The 18228-nt window shown below is 42.0% G+C and overlaps 1 long non-coding RNA gene across 1 annotated transcript in view; it reads right to left on the minus strand.

The window, feature by feature from the left end:
* Nucleotides 1-319: 319 nt before the first annotated feature.
* LOC127003437 (uncharacterized) overlaps nucleotides 320-18228 on the minus strand; it is a 71440-nt gene continuing 53531 nt past the window's right edge. Inside the window, exon 3 of the long non-coding RNA XR_007757072.1 lies at nucleotides 320-432. This is a non-coding gene — a long non-coding RNA (uncharacterized LOC127003437). The remainder of the gene's footprint in view (nucleotides 433-18228) is intronic.

Below are 18228 nucleotides of genomic sequence, written 5' to 3' on the forward strand. Positions count from 1 at the left end.
CACAACTCGAACGCCTATATATATATATATATATATATATATATATATATATATATATATATATATATATATATATATATATATATATATATATATATATATATATATATATATATATATATATAAATGAAACAAGCAATATAGTAGTATACCATCTACAAATTCCAATCTCTTTAAATCAATTAAAAACAAACAAGCAGAAAGTATGAATAGGGTACATAAACGAAGGGTGGACTCACCTGTAACCCGAAGTAGAGGAGGTTAGTGCTTGCATTAAGAATACTGTTAGTGAGACGAATCAAGAAGCGTTAGCCACCTACCTTGTGCAGACATGTGTACTATCGTCATCAGCAGCAGCTAGATCAGGTGGCGAACCCAGTCTCTTGCTTTTCTTCGTTAGTCTAATCAGCAGTCCTTTAAACGTTACTTGTCCTGGAAAGGGAAAAACAACATTGGGTTCGTTGTAAATTGGGGTAGAAAATATAATAGTGGTCACTCGCTTTTCTATTTCTTTCTCATAAGTATCGGTCTTACCGCACACACACACACACACACACACACACACACACACACACACACACACGCACGCACGCACGTACCCTTCACCCCCTTCACAAAGCCAGGTAGCACGCACAGGTGTCATTGTTCTGAAGTGCCAATATTCCATCCCTTCTTCCCGCCTTCCAGCCTTCCCGCGCCCTTTCCTCCTCCCTTTTCTACATATCTCCCTCCAACTTTCTCCCTAGCCCGCGTCCTTTCCTCCTCCCTTTTCTACATATCTCCCTCCAACTTTCTCCCTAGCCCGCGTCCTTTCCTCCTCCCTTTTCTACATATCTCCCTCCAACTTTCTCCCTAGCCCGCGTCCTTTCCTCCTTCTTTCCTGCGTATCTCCCTCCATCCTTTCCCTACCTCTCTACCAGCTCCGTGTCGTCAATAATATAATCAACAACAGAATCATGGAGACGCACAACAGTACCAGGAGAGCATGTCCATAAAAATGTATAATGATCAGAGCGCTGACAAAGAAGTAAGGAACAAAAGGAAAGATGTCGTGACAATAGCAGACTTGGACCACGTTACCAAAGGATACAACACGGTAATGATACTTACGGCCTGACTTAGGAGATTTTAAGTGTGTCAGAGTCCGTCAAATGGGGAAGTAAAAGAGACCCGAAGGAGGACCCACGAAACCTCCCTCCTGCCCCTCACGCCAAGGTACAGACAGGTTCACTCTCCTCCACCTGTCCCCTTGCTTTCTGTTTCTCTCCCTGCGTTCCCCTTGTCCCTTTGTTTCATCTGTTCCCCCTGGTTCCTCTGTCCCCTTCTTTTCCCTTTCTTTCATTTCCTCTCCTTTCATCTTCTCTCTACCCTTCCCCAGGTTCACTCTCCTCCACCTGTCTCCTTGCTTTCTGTTTCTCTCCCTGCGTTCCCCCCTGTCCCTCTGTTTACTCTACCCCCTCCTTTTCCCTTTCTTTCATTTTATCTCCTTTCATCTTCCTCCTTTATTCTCACGTCTCTCTACCCTCTCCCAGGTTCACTCTCCTCCACCTGTCTCCTTGCTTTCTGTTTCTCTCCCTGCGTTTCCCCCTGTCCCTCTGTTTCCTCTGTACCCTCCTTTTCCCTTTCTTTCATTTTCTCTCCTTTCATCTTCCTCCTTTATTCTCACGTCTCTCTACCCTCTCCCAGGTTCACTCCCCTCCAACCATGTCCTTTCTTACTCTTTCCCTCCCTTCTCGTTTTCCCTTCCTCCATCCTTCTCCCTCCCTCTCAACCTGTGTCACTCTCCTTCAGATTGTCACCCTCCCCCCACCTACACTCCCACCAATAAGACACAAACAACTTTACCCTCCCTCCCTCCCTTTCTGAGTCCTTCGTCTTAATCTCCCCCGATCTGTCCTTCATTCTCCCTTCCTCTGCACCTCTGTCCCCTCTTCTCCCCTCCCTCTCAATTTCTCTTCTTTCATCTTTCTCCTTTATACTCACGTCTCTTTGTCCTTTCACTTTTTTTTTTTTAGCTCTACTGCTGCACTCTTTCCTCTCCCCTACCTTCGCATACCTCTTTTTTTCCCCTTCCTCCTCGACATCTCTCCTCCCTTTTTTTCTCCCTTTCCCTCGTTTACTCTGTCCTACCCTTTTGCTTTTCACCCATTTTACCCACACCCCTTCTCCTGTCTTTACCTTCCCACCTTTCTGTTCCCTCTCCACCGCCCTTCCATCCTACCTTTCACAGCACAATACATACATTTCCATCCCTTCTTTACTTGTTTTATTCCTTACTTATATATTACTTTTCTTCTCTCTCATGTCTTTTCCCCTCCTCTCCATTCTATTCCCTCTCCCCCGCACTTCCATTCCACCTTCCAGAGCAAATACATACAATTCTACCCTCCCATCATTCTTCCACCCCACCCCCCCACCCCCTCTATTCTTCGTTCTCCTTCTGCACTTCTTTCCTTCCTTTCCCTTCCCCCCACCCCCCAAAAGCATCACATACAGTTCGCAATGAGTCACACTAAGGGTAAGCAAACAAGATGGGCAGTAATGGCGCCACTAAATCAATAGCGAGACTCCTGCAGGCGAAACAGTCTTCTGCTCTCCTCAATCACCCCGTTCTCGGCTCCGGGCGGTAACCAGGAAGACGGACGGAGAGCCAAAGCGATGCGCACTTCGCGAGATTTTCTGAATTCACAAATGCGAGACTGATGGCGGAAACTGTGCGGCCTCGAGAGACATACTGAGGACGCTGGGGGAGTTACGATGAGAGAGAGAGAGAGAGAGAGAGAGAGAGAGAGAGAGAGAGAGAGAGAGAGAGAGAGAGAGAGAGAGAGAGAGAGAGAGAGAGAGAGAGAGAGAGAGAGAGAGCAGGGACAGGTATGATAGCAGGTAAGCAGAAAGAGAGACGCAGAGAGGCAGGTAAGAGATTAGGCAGAAAGAGAGGGCGGGAGTCAGGGAGATAAGTAGAGGAAGGAAGACAGAGAGGCAGGCAGGGAGAAAGACAGGGAGGCAAAGGGGCAGACAAGAAGGAAGCAAGAAAGGAGGGAGGCAAGGAAGAAGGGAGGAAATGAGGCAAAGAAGCAGAGAGGAAGAATGGAGAGGAAGAGGGGAGAAAGGGAGGCAAGGAAGAAGGGAGGAAGGGAGGAAAGGAAGAGGGAAGAAAGGGAGACAAGGAAGAAGGGAGGAAGGGAGGCAAAGAAGAAGGGAGGAAGGGAGGAAAGGAAGAGGGAAGAAAGGGAGACAAGGAAGAAGGGAGGAAGGGAGACAAGGAAGAAGGGAGGAAGGGAGGCAAGAAGGGAGGAAGGGCAAGATGACGTAGACAAACAATTAGTTCAGCGATTAGGCAGAAAGCAAGCCATGTCAAAATTTCCGTCCCCTGTATTTCGTTAAAGTAAGAAGTAAGTAGAAATTCCGTCATATGAAAAGTCAGACTAGAAGATCAGTGCTTAACTATACATGCGATAAACACGGACACTGCACAGCGCAATAGCAACGATAGCATGTAAGGTAAGTAAACGCCACCAGCACCACAGACACGTTAGGTCCGCCCGCCACTCTATGAACCACTTCCTTTCCTTCCTCCTCCTCAGTGTCGGTAGTGGTTTCCCTCCCCCGAGGAAAGAGGAGCCATTTTTGATGCTGCCAGATATACACTTGAAGAGAGAGAGAGAGGGAGGGGGGGGAGAGAGGAGAGAGAGAGAGAGAGAGAGAGAGAGAGAGAGAGAGAGAGAGAGAGAGAGAGAGAGAGAGAGAGAGAGAGAGAGAGAGAGAGAGAGAGAGAGAGAGAGAGAGAGAGAGAGAGAGAGAGAGAGAGAGAGAGAGAGAGAGAGAGAGAGAGAGAGAGAGAGAGAGAGAGAGAGAGAGAGAGAGAGAGAGAGAGAGAGAGAGAGAGAGAGAGAGAGAGAGAGAGAGAGAGAGAGAGAGAGAGAGAGAGAGAGAGAGAGAGATTTTCTTTTTAGAACTTTTCTCAGGGGATTTTTTTCAATGTCTGATTTTTTTTAAAGTAAAGGAAGCAGCTCAAGAGTAAAAAACAAAAAAATAAACGAGATAAGAAAAATCTCGCTGTGTACTGTTCTCGCAAGACGACATGAGTAGACTTCAAAAGGAGGGGCAAAATCGGTATAGGAGTGTCTCGATCGTACCCTCTCGATAGGGTTCAAGCCGTAAGGAGGAAATAGAAAGGAAGGCGGACTTTTCCAGTGTTTACCAGTAAAGGAAATTAAATATGGTAGATACTAGTTAACTCTTGCATTAGAAATATGGACAACATAAAAATGAGTTAGAGTCGAAAGTCTTGTGTAGCGAAGCCGCGGGGTGGGGAAGCCATGTAGTTAGCAAGTTCAGTATAAATATGCTGACAGAAGATGGAAAGGGAAGGAACACTGCGGTTGGGTTCTTAAGAGGTAGAAGACAATCAGTAGGGGGGAGGAAGCTGATGAAATGAAAAGCCTTTGACTACTGTAGGAGAGGAACCCCCACCCATGAGATGAAAGGGACAGACAAGATCCATGCACATAGTTAGCAACTGGGCGTGGGGAAAAACAGGTGGAGATGATACAAAACCCCCAATAAAGTATAATTTTCGTTGTCTTTTCCTACACTAAGATAATCATAACTTTTTACATAAGATACTGAAATTAAACCATCGTCAATTTTCATGTTGAACTTTCCCACGTGTTTCTTTTTCTTATTATAGTTTTAGAAGTTATACTGTTTTTTTTTTTTATTGCCTCTGGAAGATTGTAGTTTCATGTTTCTGCTTTCCCGAATTAGCAGCCTAGTTTTTCAACACATTTTACAGTGATTTTGTTTTTCTATTTTACTTCCTACTTCAAGCACAGCTTCTAACAGAATTTTGGTGAATGATGAATAGGTAATGATGACTGCAAGTTCAGGTTTCCTATTATACAGGCTCATCAAGTTTGTAAGTGATCTTCTACCAAGTGTTTTTTTCTCTCGTCTTAGGCTGATCATAATTTCCTATCTAACATGTATGTGGGCCTACGACCGTTCTTGTGGAATGTTACATTTTTTTTTAATTATATCACGCCTGTTTGTGAGGGTATAATCATTCTTTTTTCTTACTCCAGAAGGAGATTTTATGCTGATTTTCACCAGATTTGCAACATTTTCGGCATATATATTTATAATTTTCAAAGAATATATATATATATATATATATATATATATATATATATATATATATATATATATATATATATATATATATATATATATTCACACACACACACACACACACACACACACACACACACACACACACACATATTCATACATCACGTATTGTTACAGATCATGTCACAGATGGAGCGATAAACATCAGCGACGCGTCACCGTGTCCCGAGAAGAATATGCCCCCATAAGAGCGGTGATGCTCGGCGAACGAGTGATGCTGCAGCAGCGGGAGAACACTGTCCTCACATCACCCACGGACGCGAGGTCACAATACACAAGTTTCGGCGGTGGAACCTTAAAGGTGCAGTGGCAGGAGACAGGGGCCGGGCGGGCGGCTCCCTCCGTGCGGCGCGCTCCCTTATACGCTTACTCCACTAGATGACCTGTTTTTTGCACATTATAGATAATAGGACTGATGAAGAAAACACCATCATCAGTAATGGGCACAACACTCTTGAGCATAACAGTAATAAGGTGGTGTTTTGTAACGCAAAGGTGGTGGCGGAAGAGTTGCTGGTGGTAGTGAGGATGGTGGTGAATGTGACGGATGTTGGCGGTGGTGGTGGCTGTGATGATGATAATGGTGGTAGTGGTGGTGGTGGTGGTGGTGGAAAGGGTGCTGCAGGTGGTGGTGGTTGCGGTGGTGCTTGTCGTGCACAGCCACAGCAGTGAACAAAAAGAAGCTATCTGTCCTGATCACCACCTACACATCTAGATTAAAAGTGCCAAGCCTTTTCAATTCATCAAGTAATAAAGGGAAATATGTTTCACTATGCATAGTCATGGTGTAATTGATAGTTTGAAATATAATCAACTAAACTGTAAACATTGAACATATCAGTCACGTACGGAATGCTGCAAATCCGATAACAACGAGATTTTCTGTCTGTCCGAACTCGGACAAAAATGACGTGTTAGTCATTATGAAACTAAACGACAAAAAGAGATTTTTAGTATTATGGGTAAAATAACATAGCAAACATATGAGACGATGAACATCCAAGTAGAAAATTTTCCTCCTTGAATATCATTAGAGAAAATATTTGAGAAATCAAGTGAAAATTAACAAATGAATGTACATAGGTAAACAGTGCACTGTAAATAGTCGCCAGTCTTCACCTGAGGGCAACATAAATCTGGCCACGCCGTGAAAATAACGGTGCAGTATTAATAATGAGGCAAGAGGCAGATGATCGGGGCGACGGAACAAGACAGTGACAGCCCCTAAGACTTTGTCCACTGTCTTTGAAATGCTTAATCAACTATGACAACAATGGCCAATCGCAAATTAGAAGAAAATAACGACTGATTGACTGACTTTATACAGAAAAGAAAAGAAAACATAAACTATCATAACACTGAAGTCACTGGGTGCTGAATGGGGAATGAATAAAAAAAAATCATAGATTAGCCAAGCTTCCATCCAGCATATATCAATAGATACATGAATAAATTGTATATATTTGTGTGTGTGTATATATATATATATATATATATATATATATATATATATATATATATATATATATATATATATATATATATATACATATATATATATATATATATATATATATATATATATATATATATATATATATATATATATATATATATATATATATATATATATATATATATATATATATATATATATATATATATATATATATATATATATATATATATATATATATATATATATATATATATATATATATATATATATATATATATATATATATTATATATATATATATATATATATATATATATATATATATATATATATATATATATATATATATATATATATATATATATATATATCTATGTGGCCTCAGGCTATATGCGGACCCAATATACTTGCATCACCGCCCAGCATCAACACACACGCACCTCTTGTTTACACGATCGAGACACAGCACTCAGGAGAAAGCTGGCTATTTAAAGACGCTAATGGGTGTTGCGGAGGTGATGTTGTTGGTGGTACTAGAGATGATAATGGTGGTTAAAAAAGCTGTTGTGGTTGTTGTGGCAATGGTTCTGGCAAGGTTGGTTTGATTTAAACTGAATGATTTAAATCAAGTGATTTAAATCGACTAAAATCAGAATAAGAAAATTATGATTTAAATCATAATTAATATACTGTCTTTAAAATTATTTAAGTGTTATATCAAAGGTAAAATATCTAATGATTTAAGTGTGTGTGTGTATATATATATATATATATATATATATATATATATATATATATATATATATATATATATATATATATATATATATATATATGAGGAAGAAGGAAGAACATGTGAACCAGTTGTAGAGGAAAAGTATCAAGTCCACTTGTCCTGTACTAATCCTGTACTGATCCGGTAGCAAGTCAGGCACCAGTGAATCATTGCCGTCTCTTACAAGAAAAATATTTAAAAGCATAAAAAAAGAAAGTAAGGTATTTTTGTTGATAATAACAATAAATGTAATTATGAAGTTTAATGAGTTTAATTCTTTTTTAATGCAAAGTAACATGATTAAGTCTAATTTCTTATTAATATGATCCAAATTTGACAACATATAAATAGACAAGTTGGCAACTTATGATTTTTATGGCTACTTATGATTTTTATGTGAAAAACTCATCTTGGGTAATGTATATTAAAATAAGGTTTCATTTAACATTGGCCAAGTTTAATACAAGAAAATGGCCTCATAAGACTGAAACAAATAATCAGTGGAAACAAACAAGGATTAATGCAAAAAAAAAATCAGTTAAATAAAAAAACTCGATTTAAATATAAAAAAAAATCCGATTTAAATCAAATAAGTCGTTTTTTTATTTAAAAAAAAATCATGATTTTTTCCGACCCTGGGTTCTGGAGGTGCTGATGGGAATGATGGTAGTGACGATCCTATAAGGGTGAAGATGAGAGTCGTGGGGTAGTCAGTAGTGACGGTGGTGTAGGTAGGGGTGGTGGTGGTGGTGGTGGGTAGTAATTCCAAGACAAATAAATACCAAACCAAAGAAAAAAACTGTCGCACATCGCCCTCAACTTACGTGAGAGTTAAGCAAGTTATCGATGTTTTGCTCCTTTATTTTCACCTTCATGGCTCTGTTGTTGTTGTTGTTGTTGTTGTTACTGTGATGTTAGCGGTAATGGTAATGATGGGGGGGGGGGTTCTGGTTGTAAAAGCAATGATAATGGTGGTGGGGGGGTACTGCTTGTAATAGCAATGATAATTAAAACAACCAATTAAAGACAAAGTTATAATGATGTTACCAACATAGCTATACCGAAAAGAGCGTCACTACCACCACCAACACCACCAGCTCCAACACCAACATCACCACCACCAACAACAACAACAATGTCAACATCAACACCACTAACAACAACAACATCAATACCAACTTCACCAACACCACCACCACTACCACCACCACCAACAACAACAACAACAACATCACCACCACCACCAACAACAACAACATCACCACCAACAACAACATCATCACCAATAACAATAACAACAACACCATCATCACTAACACCACCGCCACCAACAACAACAAAAACAACGACGACGAAAGCTGCAATATCACAGGTAGGATAAACAACAACAACAACAACAACAACAACAACAATGACTGGTGGTGTTATTGTTATTGTTCTCCTTGCTCTTCTGACTTTTGTTGATCGACGCTTTTATTAATCGTGTTGTTCATGCATCATTTTTTATCGTGTTGGTGCAACTCTCAAAATATCGTTTACACTTTTACTTTCCTCTCCTGCTCTATTTCTTTTTCCTGCTCTTCGTGCTAGCGCTGAGTATACATTTCCATTAGCAGTGGCGGCGATGTCTAATTAGGGTACCATTTCTGCTTACGGTGACAGTGGTGCGGAGCTGGTGGGTTCGCGCGGGATGCAGGCATAATACTCCGCCAGGTGGTAATATTAACCTTGAATGCCACAATCACGAGCTAATTCTCCCTCACACACCTGAATTAGGGACCAACTCGAGTGAGAGAATCTGTCCCTGCCGTTCCGCTCCCATTTATGCTTTCCACCCTCCCGTACTCACCTCTGCCACCAGTTCGTTTCCACCCATCCGTTCCTACCTCTATCTACCCCTTCCCTTCTCACCCTCCCCTGGCTACACCTTCCAGCACGCCCAGTGAAGCCTTGGTTTCCTTCAGTTTCGAAATTCCTCTGTGCAATTGAACAACTAAACTACTCGCTATGCTTGGGGAATTAAGGGGAGTAGGGCGGAGATTTCTCGCTAAGGCACATGGGCCGTAATTCGAAATTCCTCGGTGCGCTGAATTAACTAACCTGCTCGTACTACAGGGGAGAGCTAAGATATACAGAGCGGTGAATTCTCGCATATAAGACATAAAGCGTGTTTTGAAATTTCTCTGTGCGAGGAATAAAAGATGATCCGATAAGAAATAATCAAACGGACTATTTTCTCTTTAGGCATGTCTTTTTTTTTTCTCTCTCTCCCGCATGAGTGCTCTTGATCAACACTCAAAGTACTGTCCAGCCTAACTCACCTTGGCGTTGACATGTGTATTAGTAGGGATGTTTGTAGAGGGGATCAACAACGTCTTTTGAAGCGAGGTTGAGAGAGAGAGAGAGAGAGAGAGAGAGAGAGAGAGAGAGAGAGAGAGAGAGCGAGAGCGAGAGAGAGAGCGAGAGAGAGAGAGAGAGAGAGAGAGAGAGAGAGAGAGAGAGAGATCCACTACATAAAGACATACAGATAGAAAGAAAAAACAGAGAAAGAGAGAAAGAAAGTAATAATCACATAAGAAAACTTTCGCGAGGCAACACAGAGACAGATGAAACAAATTCAAGCAAGTGCCCCTTCAGACAGCAGCAGCAGCATCAAGAGGAGCGCCCTTGGGAGATGCACACAATAAGTCTTTGCCACTCCACATTTCTTGCCACTTTCTTTCTTTCTCGCTAAAAATGTGTGCGAGACCTTCCGAGGAGAAAGTGGGTATACAGCATTAATTAAAGACAGGCAGGCGGGGGGAGGGGGGGGGGAAGCTTCATTGTTGTTTAGAAGAGATACATACGCACAAAGGAGTCGCGTTTCACGGTGTTTTCCTTTTCGTTATAAATGTGGGCGAGAACCTCCAAGAACGGAATGAATATACAAACTCTACTGTATGGAAAATAAAGCCCTGGAAAAAAAAATGGTGAATGTTTGTCCAACTGCTTCCTAACTCCCCCTCACCCACCCCCTCCCACACCCCGCCCCACCCACGACCCCTTCTGCTGCCAGACGCCACACACCCACGCGCGCAGCAAACACGGAGAAACTTTAAGTAAATAGTCACAGAAAAGGACAGGCTTCCAACGGCGCAGCGAAAATTAAGAGACTGGGAGGAGTAATTGAGAGGAGCGGTGCAACGAACGGCTTGAGGCTACGATTCATTTAACAGCGATATTTTTTTTTTTTTTTTTTTTTTTTACAGCAGAGGAGACAGTGCAAGGGCGTAAAAAAGCTAAACAATAATGAAAGAAAAAAGCCCGCTACTTGCTCCTCCTGTGTGAAGCCGTACATATATTATTGTGTGTGTGTGTGTGTGTGTGTCTGTGTGTGTGTGTGTGTGTGTGTGTGTGTGTGTGTGTGTGTGTGTGTGTATGGTTAAACAGTAAAAGGACGCTGAAAAGCATTAGAGATGGAACAAAACTGAATTTAATCTAGTCTATCCTGGTACACGATTTTTGTTCATTTACGGAAAGTACCTGTGCCTGGACTGTGTGTGTGTGTGTGTGTGTGTGTGTGTGTGTGTGTGTGTGTGTGTGTGTGTGTGTGTGTGTGTAGGGTTATGCAATAAACTGGAACTAAAAGCCATCATAGGCAGGACAAAAGCTGAATTTAGTCTACAATGCTCTGACAGTTGATTATTTTTTGTTCAGTTAAGTATTCTCATTGGACGCGAGTGGAAAAAGCGTTACGTATGTAGGGCCAGGCAGTAAAGAGAGAAGGATAGGCATTTTAGGCGGGACAAGTGACAGGGCTGACTTTAATCTTAATTTTCCGAACACACGATTTTTTTTCCGGCTCAGAATTTTCGTTGAAGGGAAGCGGAAAAACGGTTAATTGAGCGGAAGAATGTGTTAAGGCGTGCTGATACGAATTACTGATGGAGAAACGAGCGATTGAACGACGAATTGATGTAAAGGAAGCTGATCATGCGGATAGAATGAGTGATGAAAAGAACACTGTAATTTAAATACAAATCCCACACTTATACTACAATGAAATATCCAAACAGCGGCGGAGGTGATTGCTGTTGAATGATGATAATGAAGAGGAGGAAGAAAAGGAAACGAATAATGAGGATGAGGATGACGATGATGGTGATGATAATGATAATACCTATGATTCTGAAAATACGGGGTAGTGAGGAAAAAACAGTTACGGGTTGTTGGTATTGATGTTGGTGGAGGAGGAAGAGGAAGAGGAGGAGGAGGAGAAGGATGATGATGATGATATTGATGGTGATAATAACAATGACAACGATGATGATGATAATAATGATGATTCTGAATATAAAGGGCACTAAAGGAGAAGACAGTTCCGGGTTGGCGGCGCAGCGGTGGTAGTGGCGGTGGTGGTGATGGCGGTGCCGGTGGTGGTGGTGGTGATCAGTACCATAACAAATCATTAAGGCACTGCGGCGTGTTCTATCCTAATGGAGCTGCGGGGCCCCTCATGTTCTCGATGGGATGGGCTGTATTAACGAGACCCTAATGGCGGATCATGGCTGCTGAATTATACCGCTGACGCACTGCTGGTGAGACATAACTGACAGTGTATGTACGTCACGCTGTCTGCTGAGGGTGTATTGTAGTGGTGATGGTGGTGGCGGTGGTAGTGGTGATGGCGGTAGTGGTGCTTCCAGGGGTTATATAATCAGAGGACGGAAAAAACGGGGTGATATGGGAGGAGGGTGGTGATGGTAGTGGTGGTGGTGGTGGTGATGGTGGTGGTGATAAGTGTTGGACGTAAGAGTAGTGGTGGTAGTGGCAGCTGTAGCGGTGGTGATAGTGGTGATAAGTATTGTAAGTATAAGTTGCGGTGGTGGTGGTGATGGAGGTGGTTGGGGTCAGTCCTTGAGAGGAGCGGAAAGGAAGGGAAGGAAGGAAGGGAGGAAAGGAAGGGGGCCAAGGCTGCGTGGGAGTTGTAGTGGTGGGTAGGGGGGTATTGGAGCAGTGCTGGAGGCTGGCCAACTTTGTGGATGTGAAGGGGGGGGAGGGGGTGAAGGAGGAGGATTGTGTGAACCTTGCTGGTGGTGGTGGTGGGAGTTGTTGTCGTGAGCGGGCGTCGTGGTACAGGCGAAGAAGAGGAAGAAGAAAAAGAAGAAGTAAACGGAAAAGAAGTTAGAGGAGAAGAAGAAATGAAAAAGAAGAAAAAGAAACGATAATTCAGAAATGTTCGTGTTAGGTGTATGTGTGTGTGTGTGTGTGTGTGTGTGTGTGAGAGAGAGAGAGAGAGAGAGAGAGAGAGAGAGAGAGAGAGAGAGAGAGAGAGAGAGAGAGAGAGAGAGAGAGAGAGAGAGAGAGAGAGAGAGAGAGAGAGAGAGAGAGAGAGAGAGAGAGAGAGAGAGAGAGAGAGAGAGAGAGAGAGAGAGAGAGAGAGAGAGAGAGAGAGAGAGAGAGAGAGAGAGAGAGAGAGAGAGAGAGAGAGAGAGAGAGAGAGAGAGACAAAGGCAACGAAAAATAGTGTACAAATGAAACCCCCCCACGATATGCTGCTCGACACAAACATACAACATTCCCCCTCCCATACCCACCGACAAACGTGTCTTTTAAATTTACTTTACTGTGTCTAAATAGGCGATGCGGCTAGTGTTTCCAGCGGCGCCGCGCCACGCAGACCAGTGACAGCGTGCGCCGGAGCATTGGTGACATTTTATCGGCATTGGGGTAGGCGGTGGCTGAGGGGGTAGGTGGTGGCTGAGTGGTTAGCGTACGGGCCCCACCTTCATCACGCCATGGACAACGTCGATTCGAATCCCCACGCTACCACCTGGGATTTTCCAGTCACCGCCGAGTGGCCTAAGACTACCCACATGCTGTCCTGAAGACCACCCATCAACCCGGACTCTAGAAGAAACCGTCCAAGTGAATCAAAAATGAGTTCCGGGGGGCAGCATGAGCCAAGCATAACTGGCGCCACTATAAAAATTGCCTGCGCCATAACGGGCTTGGGCCGACCACCAAGCCCCTGAAGAAAGCCTACCGGCGCTATAGGCAGAGATGTAAAAAAAAAAAAAAAAACACTGATGGGCGCCACGCAACAGTAACACAAACACTCGCAATGAAAACACTTTCCAATGAGCAAATGTTGACATTATCGAGCTGGGTTTGAGTCTGGTTCACGAAAAGAATCCAACCGACCATCCCTTTAACTTGTTCCCACATTTCCACTATTTTTCTCTCCTCCAAAAGCAGTGAGACTATTATTTTGCTCCTTTTCCTCCGTTTACACGTACTCAAAGGACCATGGCTTACAGTCATCCTCGTTCTTGGCAACGCTGGGAGCAGTTCACCGAAGGAAGTTACAAAGAGCCATTCCGGGAAAAAAACAACCGTAACCACAAGCAATCTTTCATTCACTCATGATAACTAGTTTTTTTTTTTTAGAAAATGACCAGTAAGTTTGTAAAATGCCCGTATCCAAAGTCTTTCGCTAATGACGGAAAATGTTTGGCTAGTTTGCAAAATGATTGACGATTGTCTTTTTTCAGCTAAATGATATCAAAACTTTGGACAGTTCGCTCAACGTTTTTCATATTTCATAATCAAAAACATCAATTAGTTTCTGATCGTATCGTAAACATAAGAATAAAAAGGCTCCTGAGCGTTCTACCCAAAAAGTTTATTCTTCTTCCCACCTCCTTCCCTCTTCCCGGAGAAAAAGAAAAATACCCAAAGTCGTGGCAGCAGGACTACTTACCACTCAAACTTTTCACGCAGGCGTTGCTCCGGGCGACTCCTGCACTCAACACATTAAAACGGCTTCTATTACCGTGTTGCCCCAGGCGCGTCTACACCTCCGAGCAGACGCCGCTTTTTGTAATTTGCCCTGTGTGTGTGTGTGTGTGTGTGTGTGTGTGTGTGTGTGTGTGTGTATATATATGTGTGTGTGTGTGTGTGTGTGTGTGTGTGTGTGTGTATACTATCGCTACTATGCCATTAAAAGTTTTATCTTACACAAAAAAGTTATACCAGGATGTTGTCTGCAAGGAGGAGGATAAGGAGGAAGAGAAAGAGGAGGAGCAGGAGGAGGAGGAGGAGGAGGAGGAGGAGGAGGAGGAGGAGGAGGAGGAGGAGGAGGAAAAGGAGGAGGAGGAGGACCAAACTATGTAACTAGGACCAAACTGTGTAACTAATGTTTCCAGACACACACTCTCTCTCTCTCTCTCTCTCTCTCTCTCTCTCTCTCTCTCTCTCTCTCTCTCTCTCTCTCTCTCTCTCTTTCCATGTATGTATGCGTCTATCTATCTATCTATCTATCTATCTATCTATCTACCTATCCGTTATTTTTGTTTTGCTTTGAAGCTCGCGGTGGAAAACAAAAAAAGCAGAAACACAAACACAAAAAAATTCAGAGTGCCTTCAGCGTTGACCAACACCCACCCGTACACTCTATCCTCGGCCCAATACTAGCAGTGGGTCCCTTGGCCATTAGTGAAATCCCCGAAATATGCAGACGAAAAAAGTTTTGCCTGGGTGGCCACAGCCCTTTCTCTTTCTCCTTCTTGAGCGGTCAAAGTATTTTGCATGGTGAAAAAAATACTATTTCCAGAAGGTAGTAAGCTTCCGAGGCTGGTGTTCTTGTGTATTAGTTCTGACTAGCCACTCCTCGCCAAGGCAGGGAACGCATAATGCCGTCTGAATGGACGAGTTCATGAACATGCAAGTGAGCTGCGAGTGAGCGGCCTCGAGAGCAGCGTAACACAATTCTGAATTCTGTGCACGGAGGCATCACCTTCGTCCATGAAATATTCCGCAAGGGTATAAGCATCAGCATATTCATGAAACACATATACAGCATCACCAAATAATGCTCGTTACCGTGTGTGTGTGTGTGTGTGTGTGTGTGTGTGTGTGTGTGTGTGTGAGAGAGAGAGGAAGTGAGTTACCCTGCGCCACTAACGGGCTGGGCCGTCCATAAGGCCCCCTCAAGAAAGCCTAACGGCTCTACAGGCAGCACTTAAGAAAATACAGCAGCCCTGAGCAAGGCTGTTTCGTAATCAATATTGATGCTACACTCACCTTAAAACCTTCTTTTTATACGTTTTTAATTGTCTACTTACATATATTTAAACAATATATATATATATATATATATATATATATATATATATATATATATATATATATATATATATATATATATCTATATATATATATATATATATATATATATATATATATATATATATATATATATATATATATATATATATATATATATATATATATATATATATATTTTTTTTTTTATCATGCAAGTAAATGTACTGTAGGGACGCAATATAAATACTTTAATATTATCAATTGTGCGACTTGCTTGTACTTGAGACATGAGAATACTGCTAATAGTGTATACCTGCATTGATGTGCTCAAGCGATAAAAAAAATTACGAAAATACTATAAACTGTGCATCGTGTTTACATCCTACTAATGAAACAAAAATATTAGGGTCTTCTTGCTGCCTCATTTACAATCTATAATTCCTAAAGCACCATACTGTACACCATGCAGCAAGCTCCTACACTGGCTGCGAACAGTGTACATACTGCGAACTGATGCTGGATAAACTTGCAATGCTCTTTGCTATTTGAGCCTCATAAAGCAATGTTCGTGGCTGTCAATCTTACATTCAGGATTCAAGGCAGTTTGAATCCCGCTGATGTCACTCTCCATTCATTTGATCACCATTCAAAAGGCGGCTGGGAATGGCTATCTATCAGGGAGGATCAGAAAGTCGTCACCATGGCAACCTGACCGGGGCGGTGACCCTGTGTCCTGCCGGTCCATAAATAACCCAATGAAAGCTTGAAAAGAGTGAGGGAAAGAAGATTGAAAAGCAAACCGAAAAGTCATAGACTGTTTTATCCCCCAATCTTTCATTTTGCACCGAATTCATTACTTACTATGTTGATGGTATATAATTACACTCCTGTATGTATGTATGTATGTATGTATGTTTGTGTCGGCCTGTCTCCAAGCCATCGATTTTTTTTTCCTCCAACCTTTACTTTGCTTGTTAAAAAAATATTTGATGTCAAGAAGATACGCCAGCAAGTCATGCACTTTTATACTTATATATGAAAATTATAATTTCTTCTAGAACTTTTTTTCAAACCAGCAAGAAAAAGAAACACTCACTTATAAAAGACGACGAACGAATATTGCTAATTAATAATACATTGAGAAAAAAATATATACAACTGAAACTTAAAACAATACCTTGAAGTGACGGTTCAGACACATATAAAAACAATGTCACACCCCTCAAGTATAGATATATAGCATGATATATATTTTTTTAATAAATAATGTTTTATCACCCCAAAATCTATTACATTTTCTATATCGCACGTTTTTAAAAATATTTTGAGCGAGTGTTGCAAAATGAAATACATATTCAAAAGACATCAAACGTGGACACTATAGCTTTGCACACCACACGCACACACACACACGCGCGAGGACAGATCGGGCGAGTCTAAATAAATGAATAAATAAAAACATTTATGAAACACACACACACACACACACACACACACACACACACACGAGGCGAAAACGACAGTGCTAGATTTAAAGCATTATCACCCATCACCGCAGATTCAACCATTCATTCCCACTACCAACAGTTGTTTGTCTTCCCGTTCACGTAAACCAACACACACACACACACACACACACACACACACACATGCGCACGCGAACTATATAATCAGACAAGGAATTTCCCTAACCTTAATAATGCAGAAATATAGGCTAAATTTAAAAAGAATTGGACTCTCTCTCTCTCTCTCTCTCTCTCTCTCTCTCTCTCTCTCTCTCTCTCTCTCTCTCTCTCTCTCTCTCTCTCTCTCTCTCTCTCTCTCTCTCTCTCTCTCTCTCTTTAACATTGAGGGTACGTTCATTTTGAATTTTTGTGGTTACAGCGTAGTTCATTTGATTGTACAAAGTCCCTCTGCTCCCTCGAAAGTGAATCATGCGCTAGAAAAAGCATTTTCACTCTAAGAAGTACTCACGGAGATATACGTACAGACAGATGATGATTCAATCACTAAATTAGAACAAAAGCTTGCATGAAATTGGTATAGGGATGTTTAACTTACATTTTCTTTCAAGAGCTTCCACATACTCAAATAAACATTCACTCTTATAATATAAAAATTCTTAAGTACTAATTAATTTTTCAACGCTCATAAATACAGCTGAGTTCGTTCCGTTAATACTGAAACACCCGCAAACAATTCCTTAAGTGAAACTTTTAGCCAAATTTATAGCTTAACTTTCATTTCATTAATATAAATCAGTCAATAGGGGCACGCCCCCTACGCCCACACTACGACGCCAAACCCGGGGGTTCCCCTCAGCAAATCTCCCTGCTCTCCCATTCATCTCATCCCAAGTGCCTCATGGCAGAATATAACGACTCGCTTAAACCACGAACTCTGTGGGCGTTCCGTTGGCCTCCTCCAATCAGGACTGCCTCTTACAGAAACAATTCGGTGAGCAATATCAGCTTCTGGCTAACGTACCTAAAGCTCGTATATCCGGAGTTGGAGTTCACGGACTATGCAGCTAAGAGGCCTCATGCAGCTAATAGGTCTCATGGGGTAATTGCTGGTTCGACACAAAGTCATTCCAGCGATATCCCATGATTCTGCGTAGGCACTTATTAACAAAAGCATCAATCCACCTCATCAAGTCACAATTTAGCGTCCATGTCTCACAGCCGTAGAGTAAGACAGGGAGCATGTAATTACT

This window comes from Eriocheir sinensis, chromosome 3 (genome assembly GCF_024679095.1).
Source record: "Eriocheir sinensis breed Jianghai 21 chromosome 3, ASM2467909v1, whole genome shotgun sequence".
NCBI classification, from domain to species: domain Eukaryota; kingdom Metazoa; phylum Arthropoda; class Malacostraca; order Decapoda; family Varunidae; genus Eriocheir; species Eriocheir sinensis.